The sequence below is a fragment of the Podarcis bocagei genome (assembly GCF_964188305.1).
Source record: "Podarcis bocagei genome assembly, chromosome: 10".
In the NCBI taxonomy this organism is placed as follows: domain Eukaryota; kingdom Metazoa; phylum Chordata; class Lepidosauria; order Squamata; family Lacertidae; genus Podarcis; species Podarcis bocagei.
This window is the reverse complement of record NC_138135.1, coordinates 11,694,461-11,705,387: the sequence shown is the minus strand read 5'-3', so window position 1 is coordinate 11,705,387 and position 10,927 is coordinate 11,694,461. Positions and strand designations below refer to the sequence as shown.

At 48.8% G+C, this 10,927-nt stretch overlaps 1 protein-coding gene across 1 annotated transcript in view; it reads left to right on the top strand.

The window, feature by feature from the left end:
• Positions 1–10,394: 10,394 nt before the first annotated feature.
• Positions 10,395–10,927, top strand: part of SFMBT2 (Scm like with four mbt domains 2) — a 78,140-nt gene continuing 77,607 nt past the window's right edge. Inside the window, exon 1 of the mRNA XM_081209921.1 lies at positions 10,395–10,490. The gene's annotated coding sequence lies outside the window, so the exon portion shown is untranslated. The remainder of the gene's footprint in view (positions 10,491–10,927) is intronic.

The following is a 10,927-nucleotide window of genomic DNA, read 5'->3' as shown; positions in this document are numbered from 1 at the left end:
CCCGGCCGGCGAAGCCTCCCCGACGAGGCGAGCGCAACGCCCCGCGTCTGCCTTCCTCCGCCCCGAACAAAGGCTGGCGCCGCCGCGGGCTCAGAGGGGGAGGGAGGCGGCTCCTGTAGCTCCTTCCCCCGGGAAGGGGCCGGGCACCAGGGGGCAACGCCCCCGAGGGAGAAAGGAGCCGTGGGGGGGGGCGAGGGGTCAGCGGAGAGACCCAAGGACGCCGAGGGGTGGGGCGCTAAGACCATCTGGGCCCCTAAGACCAGGCAGAGGCGAATCCCGGCCCTCCAGATGTTTGGGACTACAATTCCCCTGACCACTAGCTAGCAGGACCAGTGGTCAGGGATGATGGGAGTTGTAGTCCAACAACATCTGGGGACCCACAGGTTGAGGACCGCTGCCTTACTCCTTTACCCGACGATTTGGGCTTTACCCTCCTCTCCCAGCCTCTCCCTCCATCCCCGGAGAGGGTGCGCAAAGCAGGGCTGGGAACGTGACCCAGGTAAAATAAAGCCTAGTTTTGTCCCTGCCCCAGCAGCTGGCATAACCTCTTGTCATAACCTTCTAAAACCATGTTGTGATTTTGAAGTCACAATAAGCTAACCACAATCTTGTCTTGCCCTTGCTTTTTATCTCTTGTTCTGATAAATTATTAGTTTAGCCTTTCTTCTCTTCTAAGATGTAAGTCACCATGTGTGGTGCTTTCTTCCTCTTTAGCTGTACCATTCTTTCAATTTAGCAGGGAAAAAACCAGGATCCTGGGGAAGGCTTCAGTTACATTCTTATTAGGGTATATGATAGGGGTCACCAACACAGTGCCCACATGTGACAATATACCCTCCAGGAACTCCTAGGGCAACCACAAAAGGTCTCGGTAAATATCCCACCCAAAACTCGCAGTGCATAAGAGATGGTTTGCTTTTCCTGCTCGGTTCCTGCTTGCACTGACTCTGGCTGGATCTACACACAGGAAAACCCTGCTATAAATAAGTTATAAATTAAATTGTTGTAACAAAAGATTAAAAAAAAGCTCTATGTAAAATCGCATAGACAAAGTTTTGTTCTCCACAGCGCCATCTGGTGTTGCATGTTTATAACGCGGTTATAGCATTGCAACATGGCTAATGTAGCTGAGGCCTCTGTCTCTTCTGCACTGAGTACAAGCCACTTTTCACTGGCCAGACTTTTCACTGGATGCCAGAACTGAACACCCACCGTTCAGAACAGAGGAGAGACTCACAGGCTTCTCTCTCCGTGAACGGACATAGCAGTAGGTGCCCTTCCCACCATTGATGAGGCAACTGTTGTAGGGAGAGGATTTTGAAGTTGAAGCTGAATTAGAAATTGTTCAACATTTTACTCCCAAATGAACTTAATTTACTGTGCATTCAGTTCATATTGGGATGACTGACTCAATTACCTATTGGTGCCCATTATTAGTGTTCAAAGTGTGCAGCGTTTGGCTGGTAAAGGTAAAGGGGACCCCTGACCATTAGGTCCAGTCGTGACCGACTCTGGGGTTGCGGCGCTCATCTTGCTTTATTGGCCAAGGGAGCCGGCGTACAGCTTCCAGGTCATGTGGCCAGCAGGACTAAGCCGCTTCTGGCGAACCAGAGCAGCGCATGGAAATGCCGTTTACCTTCCTGCCAGAGCGGTACCTATTTATCTACTTGCACTTTGAGGTGCTTTCGAACTGCTAGGTTGGGAGGAGCAGGGACCGAGCAACGGGAGCTCACCCCATCGCAGGGATTCGAACTGCCAACCTTCTGATCGGCAAGTCCTAGGCTCTGTAGTTTAACCCACAGCGCCACCGCAGACGTCTTCTTGCTTCGCACAGTGACAGAGGTTTCCTTTTGGTCTCTTGACAGATCCATCATGCCTTAACTCCAAGCAGACGTCTGGCTTACATTCTCACCGGTTCACGTGTCAAAACAATCCATCTTGCCCTGTGAAATACAGGATTTCCTTTGCCGAAGGAGAAATATCATTCCGGGGACCTGTTGGCCACTTGGACCTTTGCCAGAGAGTTAAAAGCTATTTCCCTCTCATCTTAGCACTGAAGTTTCTTGGCAGCGGCAGCGGCACAGATATTTGGGTTTGGGCTGAGGGGATGATAAGCCTGTTTCTGTGCAGACTCACACACCATTTATTCCAAGCCTCCATTCAGGCAAGCACAAGTATAAAACTATAAAAATATAATATACACCCACTATTAAAAGATTCCTCTGAATCTCTGAATTTCCCACCTTCCCCTCCATAGGTCTCGTCATCAAACCTTCTCTACTGCATCTTTTTCAATAATCCATCTTTTATATAACTCCATTATCTCCATAGTTCTTACTACATTACAAGTGTTATTGCAATCCTGCTAGTGTTTCCATCTGCTTACAGCGGTCTCCAAGATAACTTATACTTTCCCCCTATTCTTTGTTGAAGTTTTGGTCTTCTTGGTTCCTGAACTTTCCGGTCAATTTTACCATTTTGGCATAGTCCAACAGTTTAATTTGCCATTCCTCTCTGGTAGGGACTTTATCTCATTGCGAGAAGCAAAGCTACAGGGAGCCAGGCAGAGAGCCTTCTCGGTAGTGTCGCCCGCCCTGTGGAACGCCCTCCCACCAGATGTCAAAGAGATAAACAACTACCTGACATTGAGAAGACATCTGAAGGCAGCAGTTCAGGGGACTTTTTAATGTGTGGCATTTTAATGTATTTTTAATCTTTGTTGGAAGCTGCCCAGAGTGGCTGGGGAAACCCAGCCAGATGGGCGGGGTACAAATAAATTATATTATTATTATTATCTTCTTTCCATCTCCAGGCAAGGATCTTTTTGCCCAGCGTGGGCAAAAACCCACAGCCCTGAGATTAAGAGTTGGGAGCCAACTGAGCTATTGGGAGGGAGAAGAACCACGAACACCGCCTAGAGCTCTTGGAGTGGAGGTGGGGTATAAATGTAGAGAGAGGAAGAATAAACCAAGAACAACTGATGGAATCCATAAAGGAAAAATATATGAAGTGCCCAGTCGCTCGGCTGCTATCTAGGTTGCTTAGGAACCAGTAAGGCAACTCAGTTGAGAGGCAGTGTGAGCTAACAATAGGAAGCCCACTCCTCACCCTTCTGTTCAAGCTTATGCAATGAAATATTCCCAGTGCCATAGCAATAGCAGTGAGGGACTCTTGCGGTCCAAACCCCAAGGCTGGCTGTAAGGATGAGCAAAACGACAAGAAAATAGCTCAGTCGGTAGAGCACGGGACTCCTGACCTCAGGGTCGTGTGGCTTCGAGCCCCCATGTTGGTCAAAAAGATTCCTGCATTGCAGGGGGTTGGACTAGATGACCCTTAGGATCCCTTCCAATTCTTTGATTCTGGGACCGGCTGGTCTGCTGAAACCTCTGAGGCTGCCAGCTTACCCAGACAAGGTGCACACGCCCTTAGCTTGCCTTCAAACATCTTGCAGAATTGGTGATGGTGGTGCAGAACTAGCCTAGGCAGAAGGAGCTCTCGATGGGTAAGAGCAGGGGCACGTAACCTAAGGCCTGGGGGCTGGATCTCGCCCAATCGCCTTCTCAACCCGGCCTGCGGACGGTCCAGGAATCGGCATGTTTTTACATGAGCAGAATGTGTGCTTTTATTTTAAATGCATCTCTGGGTTATTTGTGGGGCATAGGAATTCGTCCATTTTTTCCTTCAAAATATAGTCCGGCCCACTACGTGGTCTGAGGGACTTGCTGAAAAAGGTTGCTGACCCCTGGGTAAGAGGAACCCCTGGGCTGAATTTCATAGCCCTTTGCTATGTTGGTGCAATGTGAACAGTGGATTAAATTACGCAGTACTTGGTCTTGTGACGTCTTGAGGAGCCCTCCCTCTATATCTGGAGGCTCTGAGATAAAGGTGCGGGGGGGGGGGGCAGGTGGCATAAGCATGGCCCCTGCTTAGCTCTGGTTGCAAGAGCTGGCCTGGCCTGGCAGGCTCCATTCATCTTCTGTGGCCCACCCCTGCCTGGTATGAATCTGCACCGTCCTGGGCACCAGCAAACGCTGCTACGCCACTGAAAGAGAGGTATCAGAGTGGGTGGTCCTGTGCTAAGGTCAAGGCTTTCTGGGACATTATTTACAATGAATTAAAAAAAATATTAAAATAAAACTTTAGCAAAAAACCAGAGGCATTCTTAGTAGGGTTAGAGACTGGTAACAGAGAACAAAAAGGATGTGAAGTTGCATCCGTTTCCACTTTAAAGCAGATATTATTCCCCAGCAGGTGGTGCTGCGATGTCAGTGTTTAGCCAAAATAAAAAAATTTAGCCAGCTCATCTGATCTCTCTTTGCTACAGTGACGGGCTTAAACGCGAGCCACAAATGGCAACGATCTAATTTCCATGAATGAAAGCTTCCGGTGTAGCTGAGGCACAAACAGGGAGCCCAGTGAACCTGCCCTGGCAAAAGCCAAACTTCAGCAAAAGGGACAATTGATAAATTCTGCTCTGTGCAATTTAGATCCTACCTAGTTTCATCCATCATGGAACTCATTTAAGCTACCGACCCAAAATATGCTACAGCTAAAAATTTGGGGAGAAATTTGATTCAGTTCAAATTCAAAGATGAACCTACGTAATTCACATTTTTCAAAGCGGTACACAAACTGAAACCTAGCCGTCGTTTGGAATTTGCACTTCTCCAAGTTTCGCAACACCCTTCGGCCAAGTAATGTGTCCAAAATTGCGCACACCAGGGCAAAGTGAGAATAAAAATGCCCGTGTGAATGAAAAGAACATGGAAAATTGCTTTCTATCAGGAAACATTGCTTTGTAGATTTATGTACATTTGGCAAAATTGCGTGCAAAATGGGAATGAATTTTCCTGCAAACTTTTCTTTTTTAAAAACAAAAACCATACTGATATGGGTATGTGGAACAATGAACTTAAGACTGCAAAAGTTGAAATTGACCTTTTCTCTGTCTCTCTTGCAAGGTGTCTACATCACACCCCACCAGGTCAAGAAATGATCTTGCTTGCTAGTCCTAAATTGTGTGGCTGTTATTTGAAAGTTTGACCTAATATGGTAAATGGGTTTCTCAAAGTGCTGTGGGCTGGATGAAGTTTACACCCACAAAGCCAGCGTTGTGTTTATATCAGGCACAGATGCATCTCTGCCTTTTGTCTCCCACCCAGAAGGTAACCCCAGAAGCATATTCTCCCCTGCCCCATTTTTCCAAGCTCAATGATTGACAGTAATAATGTGTTGATCAACTGGGGCTGGATCCAGCAGCTTCCAAGTTGATTATTCTGATTGCTCTTTATAGCAGGGTAGGAGAACTGGGGAGATAACACCTGTATGCTAAATACATTAATTCTGGTAATGGTATGCTCAGGGCTTTGGGGACACGGGTGGTACTGTGGGTTAAACCACAGAGCCTAGGACTTGCTGGTCAGAAGGTCAGCGGTTCAGATCCCGCAACAGGGTGAGCTCCCGTTGCTTGGTCCCTGTCCCTGCCAACCCAGCAGTTCGAAAGCATGTCAAAGTGCAAGTAGATAAATAGGTACCGCTCCAGCGGGAAGGTAAACGGCATTTCCGTGCGCTGCTCTGGTTCGCCAGAAGCGGCTTAGTCATGCTGGCCACATGACCCGGAAGCTGTACACTGGCTCCCTCAGCCAATAAAGCGAGATGAGCACCGCAACCCCAGAGTTGGTCACGACTGGACCTAATGGTCAGGGGTCCCTTTACCTTTTACCTAACTGGATGGATGCAGAAACCACAGCTCAGCGTGCGTACAAATGCACTCAAAACATACCAGGTTCAATTCGAAATATTGCTAATCCAAAGAATCTCAGTGGCAAGACTGTGGGAGACCCCTCTCGACCCCCTCTGAGGTTGGCTCTCCAGATGTTTCACATCAGGCCCAACCAGCCTGGACAAAGATCAGGGGTGATCAGAGCCCAGCAACATCTTGGGAGGGGGGACACACTGTTAAATTGATAGTCCTGGCCCAGATGTGGACCAGTGGGCCAAATCCATCTAATGAAGAAGCAGCAGCATCTCAGCAGCTTCATCCTTTGGGGAAATGACCATAGCTCTGTGGAAGAACATTGGCTTTGCCAGCAGAATCCCTGGCATCTGCAGGCAGGGCTGCAAATGTCCCTTGCCGAAATCCTGGAGAGGTGCTGCCCGTCAGTGTAGACATTACTGGGCGAGATGGATTCCATGTAAGACAGCTTCCAGTGCTCCACCGCAGGTCTCTAGATAACCTTCAAGGTGCTTCTGGATTCTTGTGAGTCCACAGAAAGCTGGGAAATGTCTCTGGAGACACCCTACTGTAGCTACGTGGTGGGTGGGAAGAAACCGCAGGAGCAACGGAGATAAAATAAGGGCTGGGCTGCTCTAATCTTACTAAGCACAAGGCAATGGTCAACAGAAAATAGGTGAAGAAGAGGCAGCAACACAGCTTTCTCAGCAGTGCCAAATGTGGTCTTTTTTTGCCAGCGATAACTCCTTGCAATTATTTTCCTGCGATAACCAGTTTCCTGTCTGCTGGGTTAGAGGAGTTGCGAGAGAGATTAGGCTTGGACCCTTAACTGAGCACCCCCTAACTTTGTCCCACAGGACTTAATGGGAGCCCCTGAGCTTATTCTCCCCCCACAATTCTGCCCCTTCATCCAGATATTCTATTCTTATCCATGAGTTTCCCAATTTCCTGTGATCGTACTGGAAGAGGCGTGATCCTTTGGGGGTTGTTTGCTTGCTCCCATGCCTGCCTGTTTACTGACCGGTTGCAATACCTTCCTGACTTTTTGCCAAAGCACTAAAGAAGATTTTCGGTTTGAAAGTGATGTGCAAACAGTGGAATTGCCACGCTCCGAAAGAAAGAGTGAACGGGAAGGGAAGAGTTAAATACATATTTGCACGCATGCTTCTCAGAAATTCACACACATGAAGTGCACATATGTTATATGCACTCTGAAATGTCCTAGTGACATGGTTGGACTATTCTGCCAACATTGTAATTTTTCTATTTATCAGTCCTAAAAGTGTTTTTCTAAAAACTGAAATCTCTTGAGTGTATGAACCCCAATCTTATTACTCTGCAGAATTCAGTAACTGAACTTGCTTTCTGACTTTTAAATAATGCAATCCTCTGACCCCCCCCCTTCCAGGTGGGGAATGAGTGACAAAGTCCAATTGAACAGAATTTTTGCTTCCCTGTAAATAAGTGTAAAATTGAGATCTGACAGGCCCAACGCTGAGCACTATTCGCTCCCAGCCCAATCTTTTGCCTGCTTACTCAGGAGTCCTTCTCATGGCATTCAAATAAGTCACCGAAAATGTCACAGTGCAAAATCATACATAACGCCTCAGGAGTAAGTCCCAATACCCCTCACATAAGGGTGGTTGTGTTTGTGTATCTTTGTGGTTGACCTGTTTCTAAAAATGTTGCATTTACCAAGTAGTAAACTCATAAGCAGTCTCACTTGAAGATGAAATTTTACTCACGAGCAAAACGTTGTGTTTAATTATTATGGGTTGTTTCCAACATTAATAATAATAATGATGATGATGATGATGATGATGATAATAATAATAATAATAATAATAATAATAATAATAATAATAATAATAATAATTTATTATTTATACCCCGCCCATCTGGCTGGGTTTCCCCAGCCACTCTGGGCGGCTTCCAAAAGAATATTAAAATACTGTGATACATCAAACATTAAAAGCTTCCCTAAACAGGGCTGCCTTCAGATATCGTCTAAAAATCTGGTAGTTGTTGTTCTCTTTGACATCTGGTGGGAGGGCGTTCCACAGGGAGGGCGCCACTACCGAGAAGGCCCTCTGCCTGGTTCCCTGTAACTTGGCTTCTCGCAGTGAGGGAACCGCCAGAAGGCCCTCGGTGCTAGACCTCAGTGTCCGGGTAGAACGATGGAGGTGGAGACGCTCCTTCAGGTATACTGGACCGAGGCCGTTTAGGGCTTTAAAGGTCAGCACCAACACTTTGAATTGTGCTCGGAAACGTACTGGGAGCCCATGTGGGTCTTTCAAGACCGGTGTTATATGGTCTCGGTGGCCGCTCCCAGTCACCAGTCTGGCTGCTGCGTTCTGGATTAGTTGTAGTTTCCGGGTCACCTTCAAAGGTAGCCCCACATAGAGCGCATTGCAGTAGTCCAAGCGGGAGATAACCAGAGCATGCACCACTCTGGCGAGGCAGTCCGCGGGCAGATAGGGTCTCAGCCTACGTACCAGATGGAGCTGGTACACAGCTGCCCTGGACACGGATTTAACCTGTGCCTCCATGGACAGCTGTGAGTCCAAAATGACTCCCAGGCTGCGCATCTGGTCCTTCAGGGGCACAGTTACCCCATTCAGGACCAGGGAATCCTCCACACCTACCCGCCTCCTGTCCCCCAGAAACAGTACTTCTGTCTTGTCAGGATTCAGTCTCAATCTGTTAACCGCCATCCATCCTCCAACCGCCTCCAGACACTCACACAGGACCATCACCGCCTTCACTGGTTCTGATTTGAAAGAGAGGTAGAGCTGGGTATCATCCGCATACTGATGAACACCCAGCCCAAACCCCCTGATGATCTCTCCCAGCAGCTGCATGTAGATGTTGAAAAGCATGGGGGAGAGGACAGAACCCTGAGGCACCCCACAAGTGAGAGCCCAGGGGTCTGAACACTCATCCCCCACCACCACTTTGGACCTACTTAGCGCAGAGACCCACTGAAGTTATTGGACATGCCTAACTTAGATTTAAGGGACGCAGGTGGCGCTGTGGTCTAAACCACTGAGCCTAGGGCTTGCCTATCGGAAGGTCGGCGGTTCAAATCCCCGCGACGGGGTGAGCTCCCGTTGCTCGGTCCCTGCTCCTGCCAACCTAGCAGTTCAAAAGCACGTCAAAGTGCAAGTAGATAAATAGGTACCGCTCCGGCGGGAAGGTAAATGGCGTTTCCGTGCACTGCTCTGGTTTTGCCAGAAGCGGCTTTGACCTGCTGGCCACATGACCCGGAAAAAACTGTCTGCGGACAAACGCTGGCTCCCTCGGCCAGTAAAGCGAGTTGAGTGCCGCAACCCCAGAGTTGTTTGCAACTGGACTTAACTGTCAGGGGTCCTTTACCTTTACCTTTACTTTAACTTAGATTTATTCATTTCCAAGTGTTTCCCCCCATGAGTACAACAGAGCTAAATACAACCCTGTAGTTATTTCTACGGATTAGTTGCCGCACACAAAAAAATCACGGGTCACCAACAACCACAAAGTAGTAATAGTAGTACAGTACTGTAGTGGTAATAATAATAATAATAATAATAATAATAATAATAATAATAATAATAATAATAACTAATATAATCACTAGTGTAATAACTAATGTAATTAATATAAGACAGCTCAGTCTGTCGAGAATGAGACTTTATCTCAGGGTCGTGGGTTCAAGCCACATGTTGGGCAAAAGAAACCTGATTTGAAGGGGGTTGGACTAGATGACCCTTGTGCCCTTCCAACTCTACAACTCTATTATTCTATGAAGACAACAACATCAGGTGGCCCTTTCAGAGAGTCACCGCACAATCCTAAGCATGCTAACCCAGAAGGAAATCCTATTGAATTCTGTGGAGCACCTTACTCTCAGGTAAGTGGGTTTAGGACTCAGTGGCGTAGCGTGGGTTGTCAGCACCAGGGGCAAGGCAAGTAATTTGTGCCCCCTAACCCGTGGATTTGCGCCCCTAACCCGTGGATTTGCGCCCCCTAACCCTAACCCCCAGATGTTGCGCCCGGTGCGGCCGGCCCCCCCTATACCCCCCACACTACGCCACTGTTAGGACTGCAGCCTTAATAGCCAAGGCTTGGTGTATAAACCTTAAAACAATAAAATAAAATTCAGTGAAATATTCAGTGAAAATAAAATTCAGTGAAATAAAATCCCAGTCTCAGACTGCAATCCCCATTTAGGATTGTGCTGTAAAACTGCTTTTGGGGATTCCGCCCCTATTACTCATGCCTGCACACAGCTGCGAAATGGGTTCAATAGTAAACCCCTTGGAAGGCGTCCCGGCTAAACCCGCAACAGGACGGGACTTCATCCCGAAGCGCGCGTCCTTCGGGCGTGCAAAGCTGTCACGCTTACTCGGGAGTAAGACTACTCTCTCCCATTCCGCGGGGGAATTTGCACGACGGGGACTTGGAGACGGGGCGGGCGCACGGTGCGCGCGCGTGTTTGGCAACTGTGCCGGGGGATAAAAAAAAAAAAGGTCAGCGAAGGAGCCGGCGCGCACCCTGGCACACGCTCACACACACATAGGCGCACACACGCCAAGTACAAGAGAGTGCGAGGCATGCGCATTGAGCGGATGCCATATTGGAAGGAGTGTGGAGCAGCGGCGGCGGCGGCGGCAGTGAGCGAGGCGGGCGCGGATAGCGCTGGCGGGCGGCTGGCGCGGCGGGGGCTGCGCCCCTTCGACGCGGGGGAGGGATCGCCGGGGAGGGAAACTTCGCGCAGGTAAGGCGCGGCCCCGCGCAGCGGCGCGCGGACCTCCCCGGGCTGCATCTAACGGAAGGTGGGGTTTTCCCCCCTCTCCCCCTTTTTTTCTTACGGAGGATGGACCGATCGCGGTGGGTTTTTTTGGGGGGGCGGCTTCTCTCTCTTCCTCCCCTCCCCCCCGATTTTTTGGGTTTATTAGCATGCGTTCTGCTTTGCGCAGAAAAAGCTGACAAGGACCCCCCCTAAAAAGCAAGTTATTGCAAAGTGATTTTTTTATGTGTTTTAATCTCGCCGTTCTGCTAAAAGTCCGTCGTCCCCGCTTCGAATGCGCAGCCCGATCCTGTGCACGCTTACTCGGAAGTAGTAAAAGTGCCTCTCTCGCCTTTCCTCCTGCCTGAGGTTCCAGGCGGGCCGTGCTATCCTATGCATGTTAACTCGGAAATCAGCCCTTCCAA